The 27,397-nt window shown below is 40.5% G+C and overlaps 1 long non-coding RNA gene across 1 annotated transcript; it reads left to right on the top strand.

Annotated features, from left to right (window-relative positions):
- The first annotated feature begins 2,426 nt into the window (after positions 1-2,426).
- LOC137637154 (uncharacterized) lies at positions 2,427-22,834 on the top strand. Its single transcript, XR_011043421.1, has 3 exons — positions 2,427-3,390; positions 14,476-14,702; positions 16,114-22,834. It is a non-coding gene; the product is annotated as an uncharacterized lncRNA (long non-coding RNA).
- The last annotated feature ends 4,563 nt before the right edge of the window (positions 22,835-27,397 follow it).

The following is a 27,397-nucleotide window of genomic DNA, read 5'->3' as shown; positions in this document are numbered from 1 at the left end:
CTTGCCAAAGAGTCAATGCTCGCCAGTGCGCTAGCTCTTGCCAAAGAGCCAGCTCTTGACTGCTCTCCAGCGCTTTTCTGCGCATTCACCGAAAACTGCGCTTTAGCAGGAACAGCACCAGCATCATCGCTGCCACTTTTCTTTCGTTTCTTAGCTGGCGCTTACCTCTTAGTAAAATATTCGTCCAAAGAAGCTTGTTTCTGCCTGCTTTTTAAAATTTGCCTTAAATAACTCGTGCAAACCATTACAGTACTCCAGCGCACGACCTGTGACAATTTTTTTCTGGGTGTGTTTTTTCTACGAGAGCCACCATTTTAAAGTTGCCATCTAGACCCTCTTTAATTTCTGCTGTTGTCAGTGGGTCATCCTCCTCGCCCCCGCTGTACTCTTCCTGAACGATGTTCACTCGCATGGCCTCCAACTCCTTCAGGCCATCTGTCGTAAGTTCCTCGGTGCTCCTGGATAAGCTCCTCGGTGCTCCTGGATAAGCTCATTGATGTCGGCCTCATCAACTTCCAGACCCATGGCCTTCCCGGGTGTAACGATCTTTGCAACTTCAGATTGAGCAACAGGTTTAGGTTCATCAACATTTTCGGAATCGTCTTCAATTTGGTGTGCGTGGAGGCCCTTGAAATCTTGTGCGGAGACGACATCAGGCCACATCTACCAAGCAGAGTTCAAGGTGCGCCTCGAAACCTCCTGCTATGCTTGATCGATCATTTTGAGGCATTTGACAATATCAAAATACTCCTTCCAAAATTGACGAAGGGTGAGATTTATCCACCCGATAAACAATTGTCTTCTTACCCAGGCTTTTCCATTAGCCCTCCTCATCACATTAAAAGGCGCCGTCTTGTCGCAATTGAAGACTTGCTGGGGACTGAAGCCTTCCCAGACAGTCAACTTGTTGAACGTCATAACAAAGGCTTCGGCTGCTTTCGTGTCCGACCTTGCAGCCTCCTCATGACACACCACTGAATGAATGCCCGAGCTTCTCTTAAATTTTTCAAACTACCCACGAGAAGCCTTGAACTCTGGGGGTTCCTGCTTCGATGTTCCTTTCTGTGTCGGCTTCAGCCTGAGCAAGCACGAGATCACTGAAAATGACGCTGGCTTTCTGGCAGATTATTGCTTCAGTGATAGTGTCTCCAGCCATTTCTTTGTCCTTTATCCAGACAAGAAGCAGTCTCTCCATCTCATCGTGAATGTGGCTCCTCTTGCTGGAAAAAAGTCACGCCCTTACAAGGTGTTGCTGCTTTGATAGCTTCTTTCTGCTTCTGGATCATTCCTATCATAGACGGATTTCGGCCATATTCCTTCGCGAGCATACTTGACCGCAGGCCAGCCTCGTATTTCTTGATTATTTCCATCCTCATCTCCATGGAAAGCATCGTCCTCTTCTTTCCCTTGGCATCAGCGACTTTCTTGGGACCCATGGCTAATAATGTATTGCAAGTATCACACACGATAACAGTACATACTGTAAAATTGTTACAAAACCCAAATCACAAACATTAAGTCAATGCGCACGATACCGCTACCGGAATGAAAAGACAGGAACGCCAATGCGTAGATGCACAATGGGATACAGTACCATAGATGCCGACCAATAGGAGAGCAGGATCTCATGGTGGTAACTAGTATCCAAGTAGAGAGATAACCAATGGGAACGCAGGAGGATGGTAGCAAGTTTACTGGCTGGCGTCGCGCAAATTTTAAATTCCGTCTCGAATACGGTCGGGCTCCCGCTCTGTACCACCTTTCGTTTACCGAAACATTTTTCGTGACCTGAGTCGTGTAAAGTAAAAATTTTGTAAGCCGATTCTTTCGTAGCTTGAGGTTTGACTGTATTATCAATAAAAGAAAATACTAATTTACCAAGATAAATCAGTTTAATTTTATACAAGAAAAAAAATCAGTTTAATTTTATACAAGAAAAAAGATTGTTTCCAAGGAAATATTTTTGCCATTACCGTACTATTTCTGATAGACTTGACTTCATCACCCCGAAGAAAAAATATATAAAGTCGAACTGTCATAAGTCGCATAGGTCGTAAGTCAAGAACTACCTGTATTTGGTGTGGAAATGCTTAGTTCTTTAGGTTTTCATCACTGCCCGATCAGCTTGGCATTCAGTTGGACACGAGCTTTCATTCACTGATACCTAATTCCAGTTTGTCGGCAGTGTGAGAGAGGGATTCTAAATGTTTCCTCCTTTTAGCCCATCTAACCGTTTCACTGATCACCCAACATTCAGTTGACGTCAGCAAGCTTCGGCTGTGTGAGCGTGGTGGCTGGTTTACCCGTCGCTACCACCCTGGTAGTTAACAGAGAGTAGCTATACCTCGCTATAAAGTCTTTTGGCTAGTTTCAGCTTTCATCAATATGATATCCTGTAGAAAGAGCTCGATGTTTGAATAGTTAGGAAAACACAAATTATTTCCAAATTTGTCATGTTTATGCTCCTATCTTTTCCCTCATGATGCTCTAGTTTATTTTGATCTTTTTCCAGACTGGTTCTCCAGCTGGTCTTAGCAAATTTTTTGTCAGTCCTGAAGATTCCAGGGCAGTAACATCAACCATTTAAGGAAATTCACTAACCTCTTTAGAAGAGTTATTTATTATTTTCTTGTATTGATTTCATGTTCATTTTTTACTGCTTTTCTGCCTTTATCTCCTCATCCTTTCCACCTCTTCTAGTATACCAGTAATTTCTGTATTATCATTTGTTGCATACGTTTTCCTTTTCAGTCGTTACGTAAGTCTTCCCTCTTCTTTTTTTCTACTCCAGCACTTTGGTTTCCTCTGCTGTGATAAGTTTTAGGTTATATTCCTCTCACAAGGTATGTTCCTCTTTTTCCGTGCCACCCACATTGATATTTCCATCCTTTTCTTCTTACGGCTGGAATTCTCCTTTTACCATAAGATAACGTGTGCTCGTCTTTATTTTATCAATGTCGTTCCACCTTCCTTTCTTCAAGAGATTTGCATCATTAATTTTTTTTAAACCAATTTTTTTATCCTTTTTGTTATCTTGTTTATTTATTAATATTATTTGTGATTTGTTCATGTGTGGAACACACCTTATTTATTCTAATTAGGAGTTGTGAGGTGGCATAACCACTGGATTCAGAACATTTTAGAATTTTTGGGATAGTTCCCTAGCTACTAGCCATCCATATCTCCTCCCTTTTTTCTCTGTACCCAATGAGTTCGAATATGACATGCCTGTACTCCTTGCTCCACTAAACTCTATTAACTCTCCCTCTAGGTTTGGAGCATTGTGGATTGAATTTGCTTCAGGAATAGTGAAAAGTGTAGTGGACTGGGCACATCATGTGGAATGTATGTTGGACATGCCAAAGTTTCTGGGATTGGTCATATCATTTGGTAAGTTTGTCTTGGTTTTCCATTGATACACATTCTCTCCTGTTGAGTTGCATGTATCTAATATCCTTTAATGATATATATTGGTAGGAATTTCTCCTAAAAAAGAAGCATACAATTTTACCGGAATAAATAAGCGATTTATCAGATATTTTATATAAATTATACCTGAGAAATTTTTATTTACTGTATAATCATACACTAGACTGGCTATCCCGCTCACTCACACCTGTCGGTTGAGTAACCACTTTTACTTTCGGCTCGGTAGAGTGCAAACGTACCGTCTCTCTCTCCCGTTAAAACAAACTGCCTTGACTTTATTACTATTCCTTTTTCTTTGGTGTGTGTTTGGTTATTGTCCCGCTATGCGGACATGTCCAAGTATTGAGGGCCGCCACTGCGGTACAGTAGGCCCCTGCCATACGACATTAATCCGTTCCGGAGTTGGTATCGTATGGTGAAAATGTCGTGTGGCGGGCAATAGAAAAATTAATGCGTGCAAAACCCCAGGTAAAAACCTTGAAAATTAGTACATAACAAAAGAGTATAGTAAGCACTGTACTACAGTTTACTTATATATATTGTACATGTACTGTACAGTATATAATTAAATAACATTACAGGTATAAATAAAAATTATATACTGTACTTTACTGTAAAGGAAAAATTAAATTTTATTTGCCTTTGGAGTGACGTGACTTGAGCTGGTTAGTGGGTGGAGGCAGAGGGGGGAGGAGACGGTAGATATAAAAACGTATCGATGCTAATTATGTTATGTACACTTAATTATAAATTTATTCTTACTATTAAACACTTAGAATTAAAAATGCTTTTCTTTATTGTTTTTGTCTTTTGAAATTTTTTTTCATTTTTTTTTTAGAACTTAAAAAATTACATTTTTTTTTCTTTTTTAATAGAATCACTACTATCATCTTTGCTTTCTGACACTTCTCTTTTGGAGAAATATCTTTCCAAAGAAGCCTGTTTCTGACGATTCCTCAACATATTTCTAAAATGACTTTTACACTTGTCATTAACACACTCCATATGACGACCTGTGTGAAGTTTTTCTGGGTGTTTTTTTTTTTCCAATGAAACTCGTAAGGTTTTCATACTAACCGATAGCAGGTTCCCTTATTTCTGCGGATGTCGTTTCTTCAGCCCCCCCCCCCTCCCCTCCTCACCACCACTAGAGCTGTGCTCTTCTTGAATGATGGTCAACTGCATTGCCTCCAACTCCTTCAAGTCTTCAGTCGTAAGCTCCACCCTGTGCTCCTCAATATGGTTATTGACGTCATCCTCATCGACAACAAGCCCCATGGACCTCCCGATTGAAATTATTTCCTCAACATCACTCTCAGGGGCAGGATCATCAACAGCCTTGTCTTCGGTTGAGGGATCGAAACCTTCAAAGTCTCGTTCTGCCACAGCAGCTGGCCACAGTTTCTTCCTTGAGGAGTTCAAGGTGTGCCGTGAAACCTCATTTCAAGCTTTGTTGATCATCTTCAGGCATTGAACGATGTCAAAATGCCCCTTCCAAAATTCACGGAGGGTGAGTTGAGTGCTTTCGGTCACTTCGAAGCATCTTTTGAGCAGATACTTCGTGTAAAGCTTCTTAAAGTTGGCAATCACTTGCTGGTCCATAGGCTGGAGGAGAGGAGTGGTGTTTGGTGGCAGATAGAAAACCTTGATGGAGAAGTCAGGATGAATGATGTCCTCAAGGCCAGGAGGGTGAGCAGGGGCATTGTCCAGTACCAGGAGCGGGAGATTGTTCTCTTCTAAAAAGTTCTTGACAGCAGGACCGAAGCAGACTTTTATCCACTATAAATATGGTCCTCATGACCCAGGCATTGGCATTAGACTTCCAAAATACCGTGAGCTTCTCCTTCGTGATATTTTGTGCCTTGAAGGCACGAGGATTCTCTGAGTGGTATACCAGTGGGGGCTTAATTTTCAAGTCCCCACTGGCATTTGCACAAAATGCGAGCGTAAGTCTGTCCTTCATCGGTTTATGGCCAGGAAGTTTCTTTTCTGCTATGATATATGTACGACTGGGCATTTTCTTCCAGAAAAGGCCAGTTTCATCACAGTTAAACACTTGCTGAGGAATGTAGCCTTCTCTGAAAATTACTTTCTCAAACTTCTTGAGGAATTCTTCTGCTGCTTTCTTGTCAGAACTGGCTGCCTCTCCATGCCTGATGACTGAGCGAATACCAGTCCTCTTCCTAAAACGATCAAACCACTCGTGAGAAGCCTTGAACTCTTGGGGCTTGCTGCGACGTTCCTTCGTCTCCGCCGTCTCTCTGGGCTTCCACGAGATTGAAGATGGCGCTCGCCTTGTGCGAAATTACAGATTGCATGAGCGTATCACCAGCGATTTCCTTCTCTTTAATCCATAGTAGAAGGAGTCTCTCCATCTCGTCGTTGATTGAGGTCCTTCCACTGGCAAGGACAGTTATGCCTTTAGAAGACTTACTTGCTTTAATGGCTTCCTTGTTCTTGATAATTGTACCAATCGTAGACTGGTTACGGCCATACATACTAGCGAGGGTAACGATGCGCATGCCTTCTTCGTATTTCTTTATTATCTCCAGCTTCGTTTCCATAGTAATTATCTTCTTACTTCTCCCTTTAACATCACTAGCAATCTTGTGACCCATGGCTAACGAATTAAAAGTTAGAATTAAGCACTAAAATGCACAAAAAATACGATATCGCAAGCACTTACACGAGATCAAGTCTTTATGAAACGCACGAGATTCTGAACTGAGTGCGCATATAACAAAGAGAGAGAGGCAGCATCTCTCTCAGGCATTGTGAGAGGGATTTCGGCCAATAGCGTATCGGCATTTTAGTGGCTCCGACCAATAGCAGACCAGTTTCTTAGCGAAGTATGAGCGTGGTGGTAGGCTAGTGACTCGCGCAGTCGTACGTGTAAAAACCGCCAAGTTTGAGTTTTGGAATTCGATGCCGTAAGGTGGGAAAAAATGTCGTAACGATGGGACGAAAAAACATCGTAGTCCACACTGTAATGTGAAAAAAGAGTAAGCTGGGGACGCCGTATCCCGGGGGTCTACTGTACCTTCATGTGGTCCGTGGAGACTGACCCTTACCCTTTATGCCTGGCTTGCTGGGGACGTAGTGTTCGCGGGACAACACCTGTTCCGAGTGCAGGGAGTGGCCTGCCTCCCAGTTGGAGAGGTTTGCATGTAAGAAGAAGTCTAAGCACGAATCTTTACTTTCGGGGTCTTCTCAAAATCGAAGGAATCGGGAGCTTCTGCTTCCTCTACGCCCAAGTCTGCCTGAAGCTAATTCTCGACCAGGCCCTTCCAGGGCACGGCCGAGCAGTAGCGCAGGGCTTGTGTCTTTGTGGCCATCGCTGGGCGTCGATGGCCTCCCTTCGAAGGAAGTTCTCCTCGAACTCCTCCGAAGGGGGGCAGAGAGAAGGCAGTCATCTCTTTCCTCTGCGGAGGTTGATCCTCCTCTTGTGGGTGCAGGCATTGTTGCCCGTCGGTCAGGCCGAGAGTTTGGTTCTGACGCCGAGGAGTTAGCTAACCCACCAGGGGCGGTGGCAGGGCTCTCTCCAAAGCAAGCTTCCTCTTCGGGGGAACATATCTCTCGTTCGCAAGAGAATATTGCCTCTTTACATCGGCAATCTCCTTACGCTTTTGGTTCTCCTCCAGGGGCGGAACGAGAACCTTGTTATAAGCGTAGTCCTCCTCCTGGTGAACTCTCCTCCCCTGCGGAGGAATTATATGCAGACCTCGATCAGTCTCCTCCTCGGGCAGAGTCTGTTGAATGTTCCTCTCCGGATGTTCGTAGAGTGGAGGGGTGGGTAACCCCTCTCCACCCCGGACGTTCTCCTCCTCGTGCTGTGAGGAGACTTCTTTTTGAACCTGCTGGTTCTCCTCACGTTGACTCTTCGGGGTCTCGTGACAATCACCCTTTGGGCTGGCATGATTGTGAGCCTTCGGGCTCTCGTCATGTTGATTCTGCGGGTTCTCATGACAGCAGGAGTCCTTCCGGTCTCCATCGCAATAAACCTTCGGGCTCTCGTAACGATGCTAACGTTGAACCTCCGGGTTCTTGTGCCGTCAGTCACACTGACCCTTCGGGGGTCTCGTGCCGTCAGCCACACTGACCCTTCAGGGTCTCGTGACAGATGAACCTCGGTTCCTCGTTACGTTGACCCTTCGGGGTCTTGTAACCTGAGTTACGCTGAACCTTTGGGCTCTCGTAACTTTATAGTCACGCTAACACTTCGGTGTTTCGTGACTGGGAAACTTCGGTTTCTCATTGCGCTGACTCTTCGGGGTCTCGCAACACAGGCCACGTTGGGCCTTTGGTCCCTCGTACCCTTAGTCACGTTGACCCTCCGGGGTCTCGTGACAGAGAAACTTCGGTTTCTCGTTGCGTTGATCCTTGGGGTTCGCGCTACACAGTTCACACTGAAATTTCGAGTTCTCGTAACCATGGTCAATCTTTTTATGACAGATTTTTCAAACTCGTTATGTCGATCGTTTGCGCTCACACAAGCTATCGCGAACCTTCGGGTGAGCATAGCAGTGAGTTCTCTCACCAACCTGAGAGCTCTCGAGCGCATATGGCGCGCCATATGTGCGAACATTCTGTGCCGCGCCACAAGCGCAAAGAAGGTACAAGGTGCGCGCAATCAGGAAGGGCGTGCACACAAGCACCCTTCCTCCTACCAACAGTTTGGCACTCACAATCAGCCTCTCAATCCTCTTAGGCCTCAACAGAGACAACAGTCGCCTGTGCGACCGAGCCCAGATCCTATCCCTAAGGGTAGGCCTGTGCCAATCTTTCCTGTAGGGAAGCCTCCCTCAGACGAGAGGGTTAGGAAACCTGCCCAGGTTCCTAAACCCAGGCAGCAGTGCCTTCATAAGGACCTCCCCCTTAGTTCCTCTGGAGCCCGTGACCCCCTGTGGCTTAGCGCCTTATTCATTGTAATGTACCAAGCAATGAAAGGAGTCGTTCCCCGCTCCAGTCCTTAGGTAACACACTTAGGATCCCCATATCACCTCCTCTCTTCCCAGGGTCCTCTCCTCCCTCTGCCCTAGGAGTTCAGAAGATTCTGCACATGCTGGTCCTTCTGGCAAGGGGAAACAGTCATCCCCTCGCAAAAGACCTCTGGAGGAGATTTGGCAAGAACCTCAGGGTAGCCCCCAGCAGTTCAAGACGCCACAGGCCAGACCAAAGGGGAAAAGGAAATGGATTCATCCTTCGCCCCTCCAAGGAGGATAGGGTTATTTCCTATGGCGACTCCTTCTGTCCCTCACCAGTCGAGATAGTGCCTAAGGAAGCGCGACCTGCAACCGGACAGGGCTACCCCATACAGCAACGGACTTACATTCCACCCGTAAGCCGACGGAGCCCTCTAGGCCCTTGGGGACAGAGAACTTCCGGACTCGTGGGAGGGAACCGAAGGATTTGTTCACCATCCTCAAATCCTCGGCCAGGCTTCCTTCCTCACAGCCTCCCAGGCAGCCGGAAGCGAGAACCTCCTCGCCAGTCTCCCTATCCCCAGTCTATCCAGTTGACGACTTCGACCCACTCCAGGCTCCTATGGTTGAGAGCTCGGACGTGGAAGGGCAGAGCGATCTCGAGGACGACGCTCTGCCAGCAGCCGTTAACCCTAAGCTTACGTAGGATGAGAGGAAGGAGACAGAACATGCCCTCTGGCAGGTCCTAGCCTGGATCCGTTCCATCAGTGGACAACCAGATCCATCGGCAGCCCCTCTGGATGGAAAAGTAACTGTCCTTGACCATTTCTACAGCACTCAGAAACCTCAGAGGACCAGTGCAGCTTTGCCCTGGTCAAAGGGGTTGAAGAGTGAAAAACAGAAGGCAGTATCCCAGGCATCTGGTTCCACCTCCTCTCTCCTCTCCAGCTCTTCCTCCAAGCTCCTACCTCAGTATGTGTTTCAGAAGAGGTACTACGAGATCCTCGGGGAATCTCTTCCAACGCTGTCTCTCGACCACTATGGAGGCACTTTCGAAGGCCACACCCTTCGAAAAACTTACGGGACTTCCAGTCTCCTTTTCGGCCTCTGAAAGCCTGAACCAGAAGTGGCGAAGTACGCCATGCAGGCTGCATCATGGCTGGACTTCTGGTTTGGATCCTTAGGACAACTGATGCAGTCTAAGGACCTGTCTCGGGAGTCCTCCAGGAAGTCTTTGGAGACTTTCCTATTGTCTGGCACTCGCGCCATCGAATTCCTCTCCCATCAGGTAGTGGACCTTTTGACCAACACTATCCTGAAGAGGAGAGATGGGGCAAGTTCCATAGACATCTTCACGCCGAAGTAGCGAGACAGAAATGCTCCTTTCGAGGGCAACTCTTTGTTCCATCCCGAGGATGTCGAGCGGGTGGCAGAGAGGTGGAGGAAGTCCAACTAGGACTCCCTCAACTAAAAGGTCTTAACAGCTAGACGTTACCCCTCTCAGCCACAGCGGAAAGCACAGCAAAACCTGCAACCGAAAAGAGCTGGAGGCCCAAAACAGCCGGGTAAAAAGTGTGTGAAGCAGGCCTTTCACAGCAAAATGTCCTTTCTTGGAGGAAAGGGTAAGAAGGGATCTGGCCGAGGCCGGTCCCATTAGGACAGGTAATCCTCCCATTTGCCCACCTGGAGTGGGATGCCTGCAAAGCTGCTGGCAGAGGTGTCTTCACCACGGGGTCGAACCCTGGACGGTCGAGGTGATTCGTTCAGGGTATCGTATCCCGTTCACGCTCTCTCTCCCTCCACTGACTCGAGTGCCGATTCCATCGAACTCCTGTGTGAAGGGATCCGCACAGGAGTTTGCCCTAAGGGCAGAAGTCCAGTCCATGTTGGAGAAGGACGCTCTCCAGGAGGTCCGCGACAGGTCCCCAGGCTTTTACAGTCGACTCTTTCTTGTGAAAAAGGCGTCTGGAGACGGGAGACCAGTCATTGACTTCTCGGTCTTGAACAGGTTTGTCGAACAGACACCTTTCAGGATTGAGACGACCGACACAGTCAGACAGGCGATAAGACATCAGGACTTTGTGTGCATTCTAGATCTAAAGGACGCTTACTTCCAGATCCCAATTCACCCGTCTTCCAGGAAGTGTCTGAGATTCATGTTTAATCAGAAGCATTACCAGTTCAGGGTACTTGGGCGACTGGCTGATTCTGGCAGACTCATAGGCGGTCCTTCTCCGCCGCCTAGACGAGCTTCTAAGGTTTTGCCAGGATCTGGGGATCGTGGTAAACCTCGAGAAGTCTCGCCTTCTCCCCTCTCAAGAACTGGTGTACCTAGGCATGCGATTAGACACACTAAGGCACAAAGCGTTTCCATCAGACGAAAGGATCTAGAGATTGAGGAAGATAGCACAGGTCTTCCTCAGCTGGGAAGAGCTCCGGGCGCAGTATTGGCTTTGCCTTCTCGGTCACCTCTCTTCCCTGACCCGACTGGTCCCTAACAGTCGCCTCAGGATGAGATACCTCCAGTGGCGACTAAAATCCCAGTGGAACCAACACTCCGATTCCCGGGATCACCTAGTCCGCATAGGGCTAGAGCAGTGGTTCTCAAACTTTTTCATGAGTGACCCTATTTGAAACATTTCATTCCTTCGTGACCCAGAGTAAAGTGAAGAGAAAGAAAACATGCAATGATATATACACTTTATTTTGGAAAAAAAATAATGTGTACAGCTTTTCATTCACAAAACTAAACTAGTGGGATTTATGGCACTGCTTTTCCTTTTCACAAAACTAAACGAACAGGATTCATGGCACTGCTTTTCGTTCCCAAAACTATATTAATAGAATCCATGGCACTGCTTTTAATTCACAAAACTAAATTAATAGAATCTATGGCACTGCTTTTAATTCACAAAACTAAATTAATAGAATCTATGGCACTGCTTTTAATTCACAAAACTAAATTAATAGAATATATGGCACTGCTTTTAATTCACAAAGCTAAATTAATAGAATTCATGGCACTGTTTTTCATCCACAAAACTAAATTAATGGGATCCATGGTGCTGCTTCTCGTTTACCAGTTTGTCAATGATAATGTTCCTGTGTCCCTGCGACCCATCAAAATTGATCTCGCGACCCAACTTTGGGTCGCGACCCATAGTTTGAGAACCACTGGGCTAGAGGAACAGTCGGACCTCAGATGGTGGCTTGTTGAGCCGAACCTCTGCAAAGGGGTCGATCTTCTCGTCTCCCCCGGAATTGACGCTTTTTTTTGGATGCATCAAAAGAAGGGTGGGGGGCTCACGTGCTGCACCATTACATCTGCGGCCAATGGTCTGAATCAGAAAGATATCAGCACATAAATCTCTTAGAGATGAGGGCAGCCTTTCTGGCCCTCAAAAAGTTCCACCAGGTCCTGGCGGGGCACTCCATGGTGTTGATGAGCGACAACCCCATGGTAATAGCTTATCTAAGCAAACAGGGCGGAACCTTTTCGCTGCAGCTGTGCCTTCTTGCAGTAGAGATACTTAGATGGGCAGAGGACAACTCTGTGACTCTATCAGCTCTCTTCATTCCGGGCAAGCGGAATGTGCTAGCGGACAAGCTGAGAGGAGAGACTCAGATAGTTGGCACCGAGTGGTCTTTGAATCCTCTGATAGCCAATAAAGTCCTGATTTTGTGGGGTTCCCCGACTGTGGATCTGTTCGCAATGGCCCTGAGTTTCAGGCTCCCGTTGTACTGCTCCCCAGTCCCGAATCCCCAAGCTCTTTGGCAAGAGGCTTTCCAACTACGGTGGATAAACCTGGACGCTTACGCGTTTCCCCCGTTCTGTCTGATGAGAAAAGTCCTCAACCAGGTACGAGCAAGCAACAACTTGCAAATGACCCTCATAGCTCTGCTATGGCATCACGGAGAATGGTTCCCGGACCTTCTGCATCTCCTCACGGAGATCCCGAGGGAGCTCCCTCCATAGCAAGATCACCTCAAACAACCACATGCCAACATCTTCCACAAAGCCATAGCTTCGCTTCGACTTCACGCCTGGAGACTATCCAGCACATCCTCACACAGAGAGGGTTTTCGCAACCGGTTTCAAAAAGAATGGCTGGACACCTCAGGAGATCCACAGAGGCAGTCTACCAGGTGAAGTAGTCAGTTTTCTGTGGTTGGTGTCGGGGAAGGGGTATCTCTCCCCTCGATGCCTCTGTTCCAACTAAAGCGGAGTTTCTTCTATACCTACAGGAAGAAATGCTTCTCTCGGTCTCGGCAGTCAGATGCTACCACGCAGCCTTGAGTCTCACCTTTAGACTGAAAGGAGTCGATATTTCCTCCTCGTTGGAGCGTTTTTTGCTCATACGCAGTTATGAGCTTACTTGTCCCCAGGCAGAGCTAAGACCTCCCCCTTGGAACATGATTGGGGTCCTCAGGTCTCTGAAGGGCTTCCCCTATGAACCATTACACCAGGCCTCCAATCCCCACGTCACGTGGAAGACTGTGTTCATGCTCACTCTGGCTTTGGCCAAGAGAATCAGCGAACTTCATGGTCTATCTGCTGATGTCTCCCACTCTAGGAGACGGGGGGAAGTAATCCTCAACTACGTCCCTGAGTTTGTAGCTAAGACTCAAAATCCGGGTGTGCCGGACTCCAGGTTCGGCCCATTTTGGATGAGTGTCTTTGTTTTGTAACCAAAGATCCAGACCAACTGTTACAATGTCCAATAAGGAATCTGAGGTGTTACTTAAAAAGAACAGCAAAAGCTCGCCCCCGTGTACAAGCACTTTTTGTCAGCATCGGGAAGGTCCAAGACGAGGGTCACGACGAATACTATTTCCTCCTGGATAAAGAAAGTAATTGAATACGCTCTATATCCAGACCCTCCTCTGTCCAACCGACCCAGAGCTCATGACGTCAGAGGCATTGCAACATCACTGGCGTTCAGAAAGAATTTTCTGTGGCACAGGTATTGCAAGCGGGCGTGTGGAAGTGTCAGACGACCTTCACAGCCCACTACCTGAAAGACGTAACCCACAGGAGCATGGAAAACTTTTCCGTTGGTCCTGTGGTGGCCGCACAACAAGTGATCTAGTGCCTCAGGCTCCTTGATGGACAAGTAGCAGAGGGTTGAGGGCTGAAGTTACCTGGGATAGTCTGGGGTGAATTAAAAGAATGTCTGGCTCCCTTCTTTCTTTCACCTTCTCCCCCCCTGGGGAAACAGCTCCGCAAGACCGAAACGCAGCTGACCTCACCCCTCTGCAGGTAAGATTCATTTCCCTTGTGCATCCTGAGTATGAATAAATACTTTGTTACGTCACCAATACCTCGTGAGGGAGGGTATTGGATATGTCTTAGAACTCATGCTTATCCTCGAGTTCTTACGTAAAGACAAGCCACAAGTCTCTCACACAAGCTTTTGCAGGCTGCTGTCATTGAGTTACCTTGTAACTAATTTGATTTTAGCGAGGGTAGGGCTCGTACTAATTAGATCAAAGATCAATTAGAGGGAATCCCGGGTCATGACCAAGACCAGTTGGTAGAACCAAAGGTTTGTATCTGTGTCGGAACAAATAACAAGTTTGGAAATAATTTGTATTTTTTCCCAACACAAACCTGGAGCTATTTATACAAATTGGCCTGCCACCCTGTCCTCCTAGAAGTCCTACCAGAAAGCAAAAGTGGTTGAGTGAGCGGAGTAACCAGTCTTCCCCAACATCCTCCCGCTAGCAAGCGGATGGGGGTAATAATCCCTCACTAAAATTGACTTGGCTAGTTTTCAGCGTTGCCGAAAGTAGTACCTTATAAATAGCTCCAGGTTTATTTGTTAGGAAAAATACAAATTATTTCCAAATTTGTTATATTACAATAGTTTTTATTGTACATTTTATATTATCAAATATTTAATCATATACTGTATATTTTAAAGCCTCTTTTAATGATTTTCATAAGTAATATCTTTATACAGTATAGGTATTATAGACGAGTACTAAATAGTTTGGAGGTTTAGGTAATAAAGTTTTTGTGTGGTATGGTTCTCATTAGCTTTATTATTACTGTATTAATATTATCATCATCGTCATCGTTGTACAGGACAGTTTTACTGTTATTTTTATTTTTATCATACAGGACAGTATCCTGTTTTTACTACAACCCTTCAGAGACCTGAGGACCTGAACCATGTTCCAAGGGGGAGGTCTCAGCTCTTCCTGAGGACAAGTAAGCTCGTAACTACGTATGAGCTAAGGAAGTTCCAACGAGGAGGAAGTATCGACTCCTTTCAGTCTAAAGGCGAGACTCAAGGCTGAGCGGTAGCATCTGAATGCCGAGACCGAGAGAAGCATTTCTTCCCGAAGGTATACAAGAGTAATTATTTTAATCTTTTATAATCCCAAAAAGGACTTGTATTTTTATTCTGGACTGTTAAGTGCAGTGCAGCATAATAAAAGGCATATACATACATGAGAGAGAAATAGGTGGGGATATTAATCCTTTTACCCCCAAAGGACATACTGGTACGTTTCACAAAACTCATCCCTTTACCCCCATGGACGTACCGGTACAGCCTTGCAAAAAACTGCTATTTAATTTTTTTTTTTTAATATTTTTGACAATTTTTTTTGAGAAACTTCAGGCATTTTCCAAGAGAATGAGACATACCTGACCCCTCTCTGACAAAAATTAAGGCTGTTAGAGCAATTTAAAAAATATATACTGCAAAATGTGCTTTAAACTTTTATAAGCCCAAGAATAATTATTTTAATCTTTTGTAATCTCAAAAAGGACTTATTTTAAGCTTTTTGTTAGGCCAAAAATTACCAATTTAAACTTTATAAACCACAAAATGACTATGTTATTCTTTTGTATAGCAAAAAAAGACTATATAAACCTTTTTTTAGGGCATGAAATGGCTCATTTTAAGCTTTTGTAAGCCAAAAATGGCCCTCAGAAACCCACGATATAAAGAGTAGTCTGCGATATAGATTTGAGACAGCCTCTTAACGCAATGACCAGGAGAAGAGGGAAGGTTGTCTCCCAGCATAGCATAGCACTGCCCAACATTGGATTTGCTTAGTAACTTATTATAGTTATCAGTTATATACCCTTTTTTGTTTTGTCTGGTCGTAAAAAATTGCTATACGAGTAAACAAAAGTTTGTATAGCTAGGAAAAATACAAATACAGTACAGTACTAAAAATTTGTAGTATTTATAAATCTGCTTTGTACTGGGGGAATGATATATGAATCACAATTTGGCAAGGGATTAGTCTACAGTGTTATGGTGCTCTCTTGTTTTGGTTACTTTCTGAAAAGTTGTTGTTCACCATTTTGGTTCATCTCCTTAACCCGTTTACCCCCAGGCTATTTGGAAATTTCCAACTCTTAACCCTCAGGGGGCTATTTTTTTCCCAGCACATTTTGCAGTATATTTTTTTAAAATTGCTCTAACAGCCTTAATTTTTGTCATAGAGAGGTCATGTTGGTCTCATTCTCTTGGAAAATGCCTGAATTTTATAGCATAATTTTGCAAGGACGTACCGGTACGTCCATGGGGGTAAAGGGATGGCTTTTGTGAAACGTACCAGTACGTCCTTTGGGGGTAAAAGGGATAACATTGCTTGTTGAGTCCTCTCTGGCCACCGAGAAACATAACGGACTGGTCTGGTTGATATAACGAATGATGATAATCATAGTAATAATTACAAAGCTATTCATATAAATAGTGTATTTGAGGTTCTTAGAAATTAATTTAGAATTTCATTTCAGGTTACAGAAGATGAAAAAAAAAAAAAATTTCCCCTGCAAGAAAAATTTTTGGGACATTTGCATGGTATTCTGCTGGACAGTTCAAGACATGATCAACATCGAAATTTTCCTGAAGTTTTGAACCCGTCACCTTGATTTTAACGTTTTTAGAATCCATATTTAATTAATTTTTTTTTATCACAAAACTTTTTTACTGTAAAGATTTTTTTTAGTTAATTTTTTATCAATTAGTAATTCCATGTTAAATCATTTACAGTATATTATATCTTCCAATTTTTGTTTTAAATTATTTTTTATCAATTGGTAATTCCATGTTAAATCATTTACAGTATTTTATCTCTAACAAATTTTTGTTTTAAATCATTTTTTATCAATTAGTAATTCCATGTTAAATCATGTACAGTATTTTATATCTTCCAAAATTTGTTCTGGTCATCTCTGTGATAATCTATCTATCTATCAAGGGACTTCCTCCAATTTGGAGGGGTAGCAGACAAAAAAAAAGTGGGGATAATGCTTAAATTATTAAAGGCCAAATGCAATAACATTTTCATCATATAATTCTCAGCTCTAGACTTTACTATACAATTTTATATTTTAATTTTTGTTTCAAATTCATAAAGTAAAATGAACGAGTTAACAAGATATTTTATGTGGATTTTGAGGGCTGAATTGTTTTAGCTTGTTCTACAAACCCCATTAACCCTTTTACCCCCACCATAAGGTTAAATTTTGAGCACATTTTGCTATATAATTTTTTAAAATTGCTCTAAAAAGCTTAATTTTTTGTCCTAGAGAGGTCAGGTTGGTCTCATTCTTTTGGAAAATGCCTGAAGTTTCTCATAAAATTATCAAAAATATGTAAAAATATGTAATTAACAGTGTTTTGCAAGAACTTACCGGTACGTCCTTTGGGGGTGAAAGGGCTAATGTAGAATGCCTTGCGTGCATAGGAGCTAAATCCGCACCTATCTGTCCAACTACAGAATGCGCAGCTGCGTCTGCCCATAATCTGCCAATGTCACTCTGTGGTCATAAATCTTTTATCTATATTTATTCATGAATAAATCTTAGCCTATTTTACTTAATATATTAATGCTATATTTGAACACATGTCTTGCATCTTGACTCCTAAATCCAGTATACTACTAAATTTCAACCACTGTGAAGCTGTTCACCAAACTTTCTACATAGCAAGACTCAGCAATTTGATATGACACATCATTAAACTTACAATGGGGGCAAATATTCTCAGTATTATCACTCAATAAAATCTTTGGTCTTTTTGGAAACAAAGTTATGTATCCTTTTAGGTTTTGCCTATAGTACAGTATTACCAACTTTATATTAAAGGACCTTCCATTAGTATTTACTCAGCATATCAATCATAGTCTCCTATTTTATGATCCTTCATTTGTGGTGGAAGATTGGAGGGGATGATTTTGGCACCCTAGCAGTACCAGTCAAACTTGGCTGAGTTCCTTATCAGGCAAAAAATAATCCCATTTTTTTTTTTTTTTTTTTTTTTTTTTTTTTTTTTTTTTTATGTCGGCTACCTCCCAAAATTGAGGGAACTGAATATGGTGGATAGATAGGTCTGTGTTGTTGAATGTCTTAGTCTCGAAGGCTTTGGTGTTACCAGTAGAACGGCCCACAATTTCTATGAGCGGCTAACGTCGTTCGCCATATAAAGCTCTGTTATTTTGACAGATGTGGCAGATTGGCCGTGGTTTTCTAATTTTTAATTTTGCTATTGAAAAGCTCTTGTTTTTTAATATAAACTGTTATGTACAGTAAATGTAAAACCTATTGTAAAGCTTTTCAAAAGGTATAATGCAGTTAAAATTAATTCCATTTTTTGACCAGAAAGTACTGGAGTGAATTTTATTTTGTACTTAACTTTGAATAAGTTTTATTTCTTTAGATTTTAAGGTGAATAAAATATTTTTGGTGTTTTATTAATTTCTCTCTCTCTCTCTCTCTCTCTCTCTCTCTCTCTCTCTCTCTCTCTCTCTCTCTCTCTCTCTCTCTCTCTCTCTCTCTCTCTCTCTCTCTCTCTCTCTCTCAAAGATGTTATGTAACCCCTTTTATGTTAATGCTGTATTAAGAGACAGATTCTGAATCCAGTTATAATCAGTGTAAATATTTGATGGTAGAATCAAACCTTTGTAAATTTTTTCATTGCATTTGTTTAATTTGGAAAGATGATATTAAGTATTGTGAGATATCCCCAAAGTGTAAAAATAGTCACCTATTCCTATATCCCATATGTTTACATATACTGCTAAAATTTTATGCAAAAATTTGTTCAGCCATCTTTTTCCATTTATTTATACCTAGTTATGACTTCCAGGTTTTGTTGTCTGTCATCAGCATTTATGCCATAAAGATTCCTATTCATGTTTGCATTGAACCTTTTGTTTTCCAAACATTTGCCATAATTGACATACCTTTGTATTTTCTGCTCCTGTCTATCATTGTGATCTAACTAGTTCCCTTAATATTTGTTGGGGCTGCTTCAGAAAGTTCATCACTGACCATTACAAATGTTTTTAGTGCTTTGAGCTTTTACATTCCCTCAAATACCACTTCACAAATGATTAAATGGCTTGCTGTAAATCAGGAACACAAATGCTCTTGGATTTTAAGTCATGCCATTGAATTAGCACTTTTCTCTGTTGTATTGGGGTATCAAGTAATTCTTTATCCCACTGCCTTTTTAAAGCTCAGATCTGTATAACCCATATCTGATGCAGTATTTCTGTGTTTTTTATCTTCTCTCTCCACACACCTTTTTCTTGTACTCTTTCTTTTTCAATTCCTAACAGGTATTAGTCTTCATTTATGGCTTTCTTTTAGGCCTTCTATTACTACCATACCTTCTAAATTTATGACAGACTGTTCTTCGTCTTTAGTTCAAGACCTCTACATATTTGAGGTCTTGTTATTTATTTCAACTTCTTAACACCACATCTCACACCTTCATATTTAGTACAATGTTTCCACTTTTCTGTGGCCACAGATTTCAACATTCTGTAGTCACACCCTTTTGAAAAATCTGTTTTTCATGACATTTTCCATGATTTTGTTTCAATGAGTTTTGCGAGTTTTGTGCAGCAAGTGAAAGCATTTACTGGTTGTATTATAATGGTACTATTTTATTTATTAGTAGCCTAGTTATCTCCCCTTTTATGAAATGCTTTAACTCCCCGATTTCTTATTGCCTCCTCACTTTTACAGTTCAGTTCCTGTTTCCTTACTGATCAACATACAAATTCATTTTAGGGTCTCCTAGGATAGTTGAAAATCAAATGTATTTACTCCTGTTGTTAGGTATTTATTTCATGTTGTATAAATATATTTGTCTCATAACCTAACACATTTCCTTATAATTCTTAATGAGATAGTGTGCTGCTTTTAGTTTTAGTGATTAACTCTACTCATGCAGCCAAGAATTGAACAATATTACTATTAAATATTCTACTTGTTTATTTTATGATGCCTTTTTATAGAATCTACAGTTGTAGTTTCTTGTATCTTTCACTTTCTTGCACAGGTTGTAAAATTTGTTTCTATATTTCTGAAAATTTGCTTTATAAACTTATGTTTACTCTTCTCATCTGCACGGCTTTGCATTTTCATAGTTCATTCAGGTACAGATTCTTGCTTCTTATTTCTGTAAACCAAGGGGTTTATATATGCCATTTTCTTGTAGTTTTCCTTCAATATCTTGTCATTTTCATCATACGTTTTTAATCTCAGGTTTTTTGTTACATTTCTCTTTACTTAAAATATTATTTCAATTTTCTTAGTCATTTTTTGTCTTTGGTAGGTCCTTCACCTAATTCCTTGGCTTTTCCGTCTCCTAAATTATTGCATAGAATTTTCATACAAATGATCCAGCAATTTTCATATGGAGATTGAAGTTGCTCGTTTTCCCATGCTTCTGTTAGCAGTTTCTCGTCTGATTGAGTTGTGCCTTGATGCGTCATTTTCTTGTACGGTATCCTGTCTGATTCTGTTACTGGTTCGTAACTAGCAATGAGATGTGGTTACTGAAATACATTGAAGTTAACTTAATTACTTTTTGCCTTGTTGATCTGCTGTATTCTCTTACATAAAGTATTCTCTCAATTGTCTTCGTAATATTCTATCTTTGCTAGGTCTTTGGCATAATTTCTTGGGTTTCTTGTCTCCTAAATTATTGCGTAGGATTTTCATATAAATGGTCCATCAATTTTCATATGGAGATTGAAGTTGTTCATTTTCCCATGCTTCTGTTAGCAGTTTCTCATCCGACTGGATTGTCTTTATGCAACGTCATTTTCTTGTACTGTATTGTGCTTGATTCTGCCACTTTTTCCTTATTGGCAGTGTGTGGTGGTTAATGAAACCCATTGTAGTTGACTCTATTACTTTTTGCGTTATTGGTCTGCTGTATTCTCTTAGTTTCCGCACTGTGGGTATTTTGATTTCTTGCTTTTTGTTTTATTTAGTTTTCCTGCGCATATTTACTTATTGAACTATTTTCCTTGCCCTTAATCTCCAGATTATTGTCAATTTATCTTAATATAATAACTTCTCTCTGACTAAAGGAAATATAGCACCAACACTTTAGTAATTATCAAAACTGTACTTAGGTTTTTTCATATGATTTGAACCTCAGTATTTATAATGGTATTGTTTGGGACTATATATTGCAACTTCATTTCATTTTCTTTCTTATTTGATGATGTGATAATTTAGTGCACCAGGAATTGCTTATACTTTTTGTAATCCAGAACACGGATTGTGACAATATCTGTTTCGTTTAGTACTGCACATTATCTATAATAGCCACAAGGTCAATATCCCCATGGTACTTTTCACTTGGCTTCCTTTCCAGTCAATATATTTTGTGCTTTTCAGTAGTCCTTTATTCATTACAATCTTCCACATAATATTCATTTCAAGATCTGTTTTCTCAGAATCTCATCAACACTAGGTTCTATATAGAGAGGTTCTAGGAGCCACCCATTCAGTATTCATTTATAGCTTTTTTCACTAGTAATGTAAACAGTAAATGGCTTAGGGCTAATGTTTGATGGACACCAACAGCTGTCCATAGTTCATTCTTTTAGGCCTTCTATTACTACCATACCTTTCTGAATTTATGAAAGACCGTTCCTTGTCTTTAGTTCAAGCCCTCTACATATTTGAGGTCTTGGTATGTATTTCAACTTCTTAACACCACATCTCACACAGCTGTCTATAGTTCATCTGATACTCCAGGCCCTGTCTTTACTCTAGATTTAGCTTAAAACTGGTGTCACCAACTTAACCCTTTACTTACTTTTATTTTATTTTTACTTTTGTTGTCTCATTATAGTGACTCAAAGTGGAACTCCAGCATGTAGCCAAACTCACATTAGTCAATTTTACCATTTTTCTCGGGCTTTTGTTCAACGCCTTTTTTCCTGACTTTTATTTGCATACCATTTTTCAAGCAGTGTTATTGAAGTTCCACTTTGCAGTTCATCGCCATTTCCATTGCATACCATTAATGTAAAACTTTCCAACTCATTCAGTCTTGTCTACTTTATTTCAAGTCTTTAAATTTTCTGGTTCCCATTTTCTTTGCATGCCATTGATGTTAGACTTTTTCAACTCATTTAGTCTTGTTTACTTATTCCAGGAATATATTTTCTGGTCTTTTCCGTTACATACTATTATTGTAAGGCTTTTTCCAACTCATTTAGTCTTGTATACTTATTTCAAGTCTATGTTTTCTGGGCTCGTTTTCCTTTGCATACCATTAATGTAAGACTTTTTTCCAACTCCTTTAGCTTTGTCTATTTATTTCAAGTCTATATTTTCTGGTCTCTCTTTCCCTTGCATACCATTAATGTAAGACTTTTTCTAACTCATTTAGCCCAGTCTACTTATTTTAAGTCTATGTTTTCTGGTCTCATTTTCCTTTGCATACCATTAGTGTAAGACTTTTTCCATCTCATTTAGCCCTGTCTACTTATTTCAAGTCTATATTTTCTGGTCTCCTTTTCCTTTGCATACCATTAATGTAAGACTTTTTTCCAACTCACTCAGTCTTGTCTAGTTTATTTCAAGTCTTTAAATTTTCTGGTTCCCATTTTCATTGCATGCCATTATTGTTAAACTTTTTCCAACTCATTTAGTCTTGTTCGCTTATTCCAAAAATATACTTTCTGATCTCCATTTCCTTTGCATACCATTAATGTAAGACTTTTTCCTTCTCATTTAGTCTAGTCTATTTATTTCAGGTCTTTATTTTCTAGTTAGCTCATTTTTTTTTATTTCCAAAATGATCTCTTTTACACTCTTCTGTTGCTAATCTCTCTCATTCTTCAGTTAATTTAATTCCTCCGGAAATTTTTGAATTCATTCTATCCATACTTTTAGTATCGTCCATTTACAATCCTGATTATTTTCTCAATCCCTCTGCTGTATTTAGATTCTGATTTCATTCCTCCCAACTTCTCATCGCCCTTTCCACTTGCCTTTTAGCCTCTGCTTCTCCCTGTACATCACACATTTCTCTCTTTTGTACTTAACCTGTATTCCTTTCTCTTTAGTGATTTGTCCACCACATCTTAGTATTCGTGTAACTCCAATCTGATGTCACACCGTCCACTACATAATTATTTGATGCTGTCTTTCAGCGACTAATACAGACCAGTTTTGCTGCTGTATTTTGTCAACACTTTCTCTTGATACTCCTATTTTAGCCTATTTTCAGTTTTACTATATTTTTTATTTCTTAGATTGGCATTTGTATTATTTTTTTTAGATTGTCTCACTGCTGTTCCATCAAAATTAACATTTCCCTTTGTTACTCCTCTTGAACACTGCTGTTCCATCAAAATTAACATTTCCCTTTGTTACTCCTCTTGAAGTAGACACAAGCTCATTTAGAAAACCATTTTCTCTTAAAGAATCTTAGTATTCATGTAATTCCAATCTGATGTCACACCGTCCACTACATAATTATTTGATGCTGTCTTTCAGCGACTAATACAGACCAGTTTTGTTGCTGTATTTTGTCAATACTTTCTCTTGATACTCCTATTTTAGCCTATTTTCAGTTTTACTATATTTTTACCAATAAAAATTTCTTTTTTCATGTATCTTTTGTCTGCAACATCAACTTGCAGTCTGTGCATGCATCTCCAGGCATGACAGCAAAGCCCCTTTTCTCTGCTGCAGTTTGTACTTTATGATACAATAACATTGATCTATGTTGAAAGATTGTATTCGGAAACTGAATTCTTGGCATACTTAGAACTCTAAGACTGTTTCTCGCGCCTGGATTTAGGTTGTGGGTATACCACAAGAGGCCCTATCTAGCCAAAAGGGCCGGCCAATGCAACGAACGGGTTCTTAGTTTTCTCCTTGTATGCTGTACTATCTGACCATGTCACCAACAGCAGCCTTATCCATTCCTTCATTTTCATTTTGGTCTTATCAGTATTTCTTCTGACCAAGGCACTTGTGTTACTGAATGTAATAACCCGTCCATAAAACCTTGCTTTCCTTTTGCCCAAGATCATCTTAATTTTCATAATTCTTTCAATTACATGCCCTGCTTCTCATTTCAGCAGCCATTTTATCTTAGATTGGCATTTGTATTATTTTTTTTAGATTATCTCACTGCTGTTCCATCAGAATTAACATTTCCCTTTGTTACTCCTCTTGAAGTTGACACAAGCTCATTTAGAAAACCATTTTCTCTGAAAGATGACAGATGCTTATTTTTCATTCCTTCAGCATTACCACACCTCCCTTACTTTTTTTAGATTGTCTCACTGCAGTTCCATCAGAATTAACATTTCCCTTTGGTACTCTCTTGAACTTGACACAAGCTCTTTTAGAAAACCATTTTCTCTGAAAGATGACAGATGCTTATTTTTCATCCCTTCAGCATTACCACACCTCCCTTACTTTTTTTAGATTGTCTCACTGCTGTTCCATCAGAATTAACATTTCCCTTTGTTACTCCTCTTGAACTTGACACAAGCTCATTTAGAAAACCATTTTCTCTGAAAGATGACAGATGCTTATTTTTCATCCATTCTGCATTACCACACCTCCCTTACTTCCCCAACATAGTTTTCACATATAGTAGTGTTTATTAGCTTGTTTTTAGCTAATTTTTCACATTTAGTATTGTTTTCTAACTTGCTTTACTAAATCCTTAATAGTGAATCCTGTTTACAATCTTTGGTAAATATAATCGTATTGTGATGACCACATTCCATATCCAAATTTAGTTATATTTTCTCATGACTTGAGATGACATGGTTTTGTTTCTTAATTTAATCCTGTTGACTCACTCTTGCTTGAATACTTTCATTTGTTTTATTATCTTTTAAGAAATGTCTCATCCCCTTGATAACAAATTTCTCATCATCATGTTTAGTTCTTGACCTACTTCCCACTCTGCTACTTGCTTTTATCTCCTCGTAAAGCACGGCCAGCCAACCTTGTTTGTTGTTGCTACATCGTCTTCCAACTGAACCCTTGTAAGTTCATCTGCTTATATTATCTGTCCAATCTTTTTTCTCTTCATAAAATGTCCTGGCCATACTCTGCCCAATTCATTTGACATTAATTCCCTGACATTTCTGTAAAGATGCAATGTACTGTATCTTATGGAAAGTCTTAGTTGTTTGAGGTTTTGCAATCATGAAATCACCTTTTTCCTCCTAAATTTGGCTGCTTTCTCAGCTATCTTGGGAAGTCACTACTTGTTATCAGTCAGGATTTTAGCCATCTATTCCCCTTCTTTGCTAAAGAAATCTGTTTCTTGTACCTTTGTTGAGAAGTATGTTTTAATATTTTTCCTCCTATTAATATACTATTTCATCTTTTCATATTAAATGATGGATTTTATTCAACAGTTAATAAAACTCTTGTCATATTTTTTCCTCATTCTCTTAGCAAAAACTTAAATATTTAATGCCATCTTTTTAATAAAATTCCTTTTCCATGGTTTTATTGGCCACTAAAACCCTTTCTATGGGTGTCCGCATATTAAGTACCATAAATTCCCCATGTACAGTATACCGTCTCAGCCTATCTATTATTAAATGTCAGTTTGTTGTTAAAGTTAGCTGCATAAATATGCATAAAGATAGTCAAATTATTCTTGCCAACCACTATGGGATACGTCTTTGCTCGTAAGACTAATTTAGAGATTCTATCCGAAGCACTGTGGTATACGTGTCTTTGCTTATAAGAATAAGAAATTTCAATGGCCTATGTTGATTTTTGTATTGAGTAATCATTTGAGTATCCCGAAAGGGTATGATTCTGTATTGCATCTTGATTAGGATAATTAACTCGCTTTTTAATTTGTTACTGTGATTCAGAACCTGCATTATCTTACCAGAATTAACATTAAAGGTGGTTAAAATAACATTCTATGTATGGAAAAATGTTTGATATCTTATAATCTGTTCCTTTCCCATCTTTGATTATACTGTATGTATGGAAAACTGTTTGATATCTTATAATCTGTTCCTTTCCAATGTTTGATTATTATACTTTTTGTTGTCAACCTTGCACACACTCATACTACCTGCTGAATTATCTTTTAATCACCCATGTTCATACAAGCTAATGCTTTACAAAAGATATAAACTCCTGATTTCCAGTGATTGGTGTTATTTATATTGTATTTATATTTATTATTTGCGATGAGTTTACCCTATGGTGATGTTTCACAACAAGCCTTGATTCACAGTGTGGAATTCCCCTTGTGTTGTATATCCTGTTTTCTCTTATAGTGAAATATTTTAGTTTGCAAATGTTGCTTTTGAGCTGTTTTTGTGGCATATGCTTTTGTTGTAATTTCAGTGTTAAGAAATAAGTTTCCCAAGATCATGTAGTTACAGTCTGTTGAGTGTTTGGGGTCTCTCTTGAGATAGATCTTCCTCTCTCTATTTCCTTCTGAAGAGTTGCGTTGTGCTATAGGACACTTTTGGGCATCGGTTGACCTTTGGTCCCTCTTTGCAAAGCATACCTGTATTATCTTTTCAAACCAAAAGGGAATTTCATACTAATATAATTCATTTCGTTTGAACTAGGTTGATTAAAATAGAATTATTTTCTTCTGTGGAAACACGAGTAATAATTAGGGGACATAGCTTGAACATTCGGAAGGGAAGGAAGGTTCGACTGGTAGCCATTCTCGTGTTCTAACGTTGTACGGAAAAGTCTATTTTTATTATTAAAGTCTGTTAATGTTAATTCATTATTTGATAAGCTGTTTACTGAGTTGAATAATTGTTGGCTCTTGAGCCAATATTACAAGCTCCTAAGATTGCAAACTTCAGAAGTTTGCAAATGTTTTTCAATTTTTTTTAGAAGATTGCATTGCTTATTTGATATTGGAGTGACTCTCCATAGCCTTGAGCACACATGCCAAAAAAAAACCAAGTTATTGATTTATTTGGTGTTTTATTATTGGTAGGTGAAATTACTGTGAATTCCCTTGCCTCTTCTGCTTTTAAATCTTTATCTATATTGGAATCCTCTTTGTCTCATGTTAGATCTCAAGAGTATCAATTCTCTAGTGATGTTCCATTACTGGTTGCTGTACCTGTTTGCTCATCACTCCATTGTAATTATGAAAACAATGCTGTTTTCATTATTTAGAGATTGCTTTAGTATCGCTGCTGCTGGCCCAGCCCTTTCACCTGCTCTGTGTAACAGCCTGCCAACTCGTCGGTGGACTACTCCTGCACGTGCATGTTCACTTGTAAACTAATCGGGGATGCTTGTTCTTTGGCGTTTATGCTATTGCTTTGAACAGTGCTGCTTTCCATATCATCTTGATTTTTAAAAGAACACTTTTTTTTTTTTTTTTTTTTTTTAGCTAATTTAGCTAACCTTGATGATTAATTACGACGAAAACAACCGTTGACGTACAGTGCCTTTACAAGACTCCTCAAATCCAAAAGAATCTTTATGCCTGGGTGGCATGTATGTTTCAAGAGCATATATATAATAGAATTGCCTCTTTTATTGTTTTTTTTTGGCTGCATCATCATGTGCTTACAACTGCTTGTTTTTTGTGCTGTTCCTGCAGGGAATTGATGCCTTGCCAGGCTACCGTTATTTTTATGGTCGATCTACAGCCTCTTGCTGCTGCTTTGATGTTCGACTTAGTTGCTGGTGTAACTAGAATTACTTGGGTACGTACACATTCTGACGCTGTGCTTGTTTCTTTTGATTCTGTACCTTTTTCTGAGGTTTGTTTCTCTGC

This window comes from Palaemon carinicauda, unplaced genomic scaffold (genome assembly GCF_036898095.1).
Source record: "Palaemon carinicauda isolate YSFRI2023 unplaced genomic scaffold, ASM3689809v2 scaffold56, whole genome shotgun sequence".
NCBI classification, from domain to species: Eukaryota; Metazoa; Arthropoda; class Malacostraca; order Decapoda; family Palaemonidae; genus Palaemon; species Palaemon carinicauda.
This window is presented reverse-complemented; position numbering and strand designations above follow the sequence as displayed.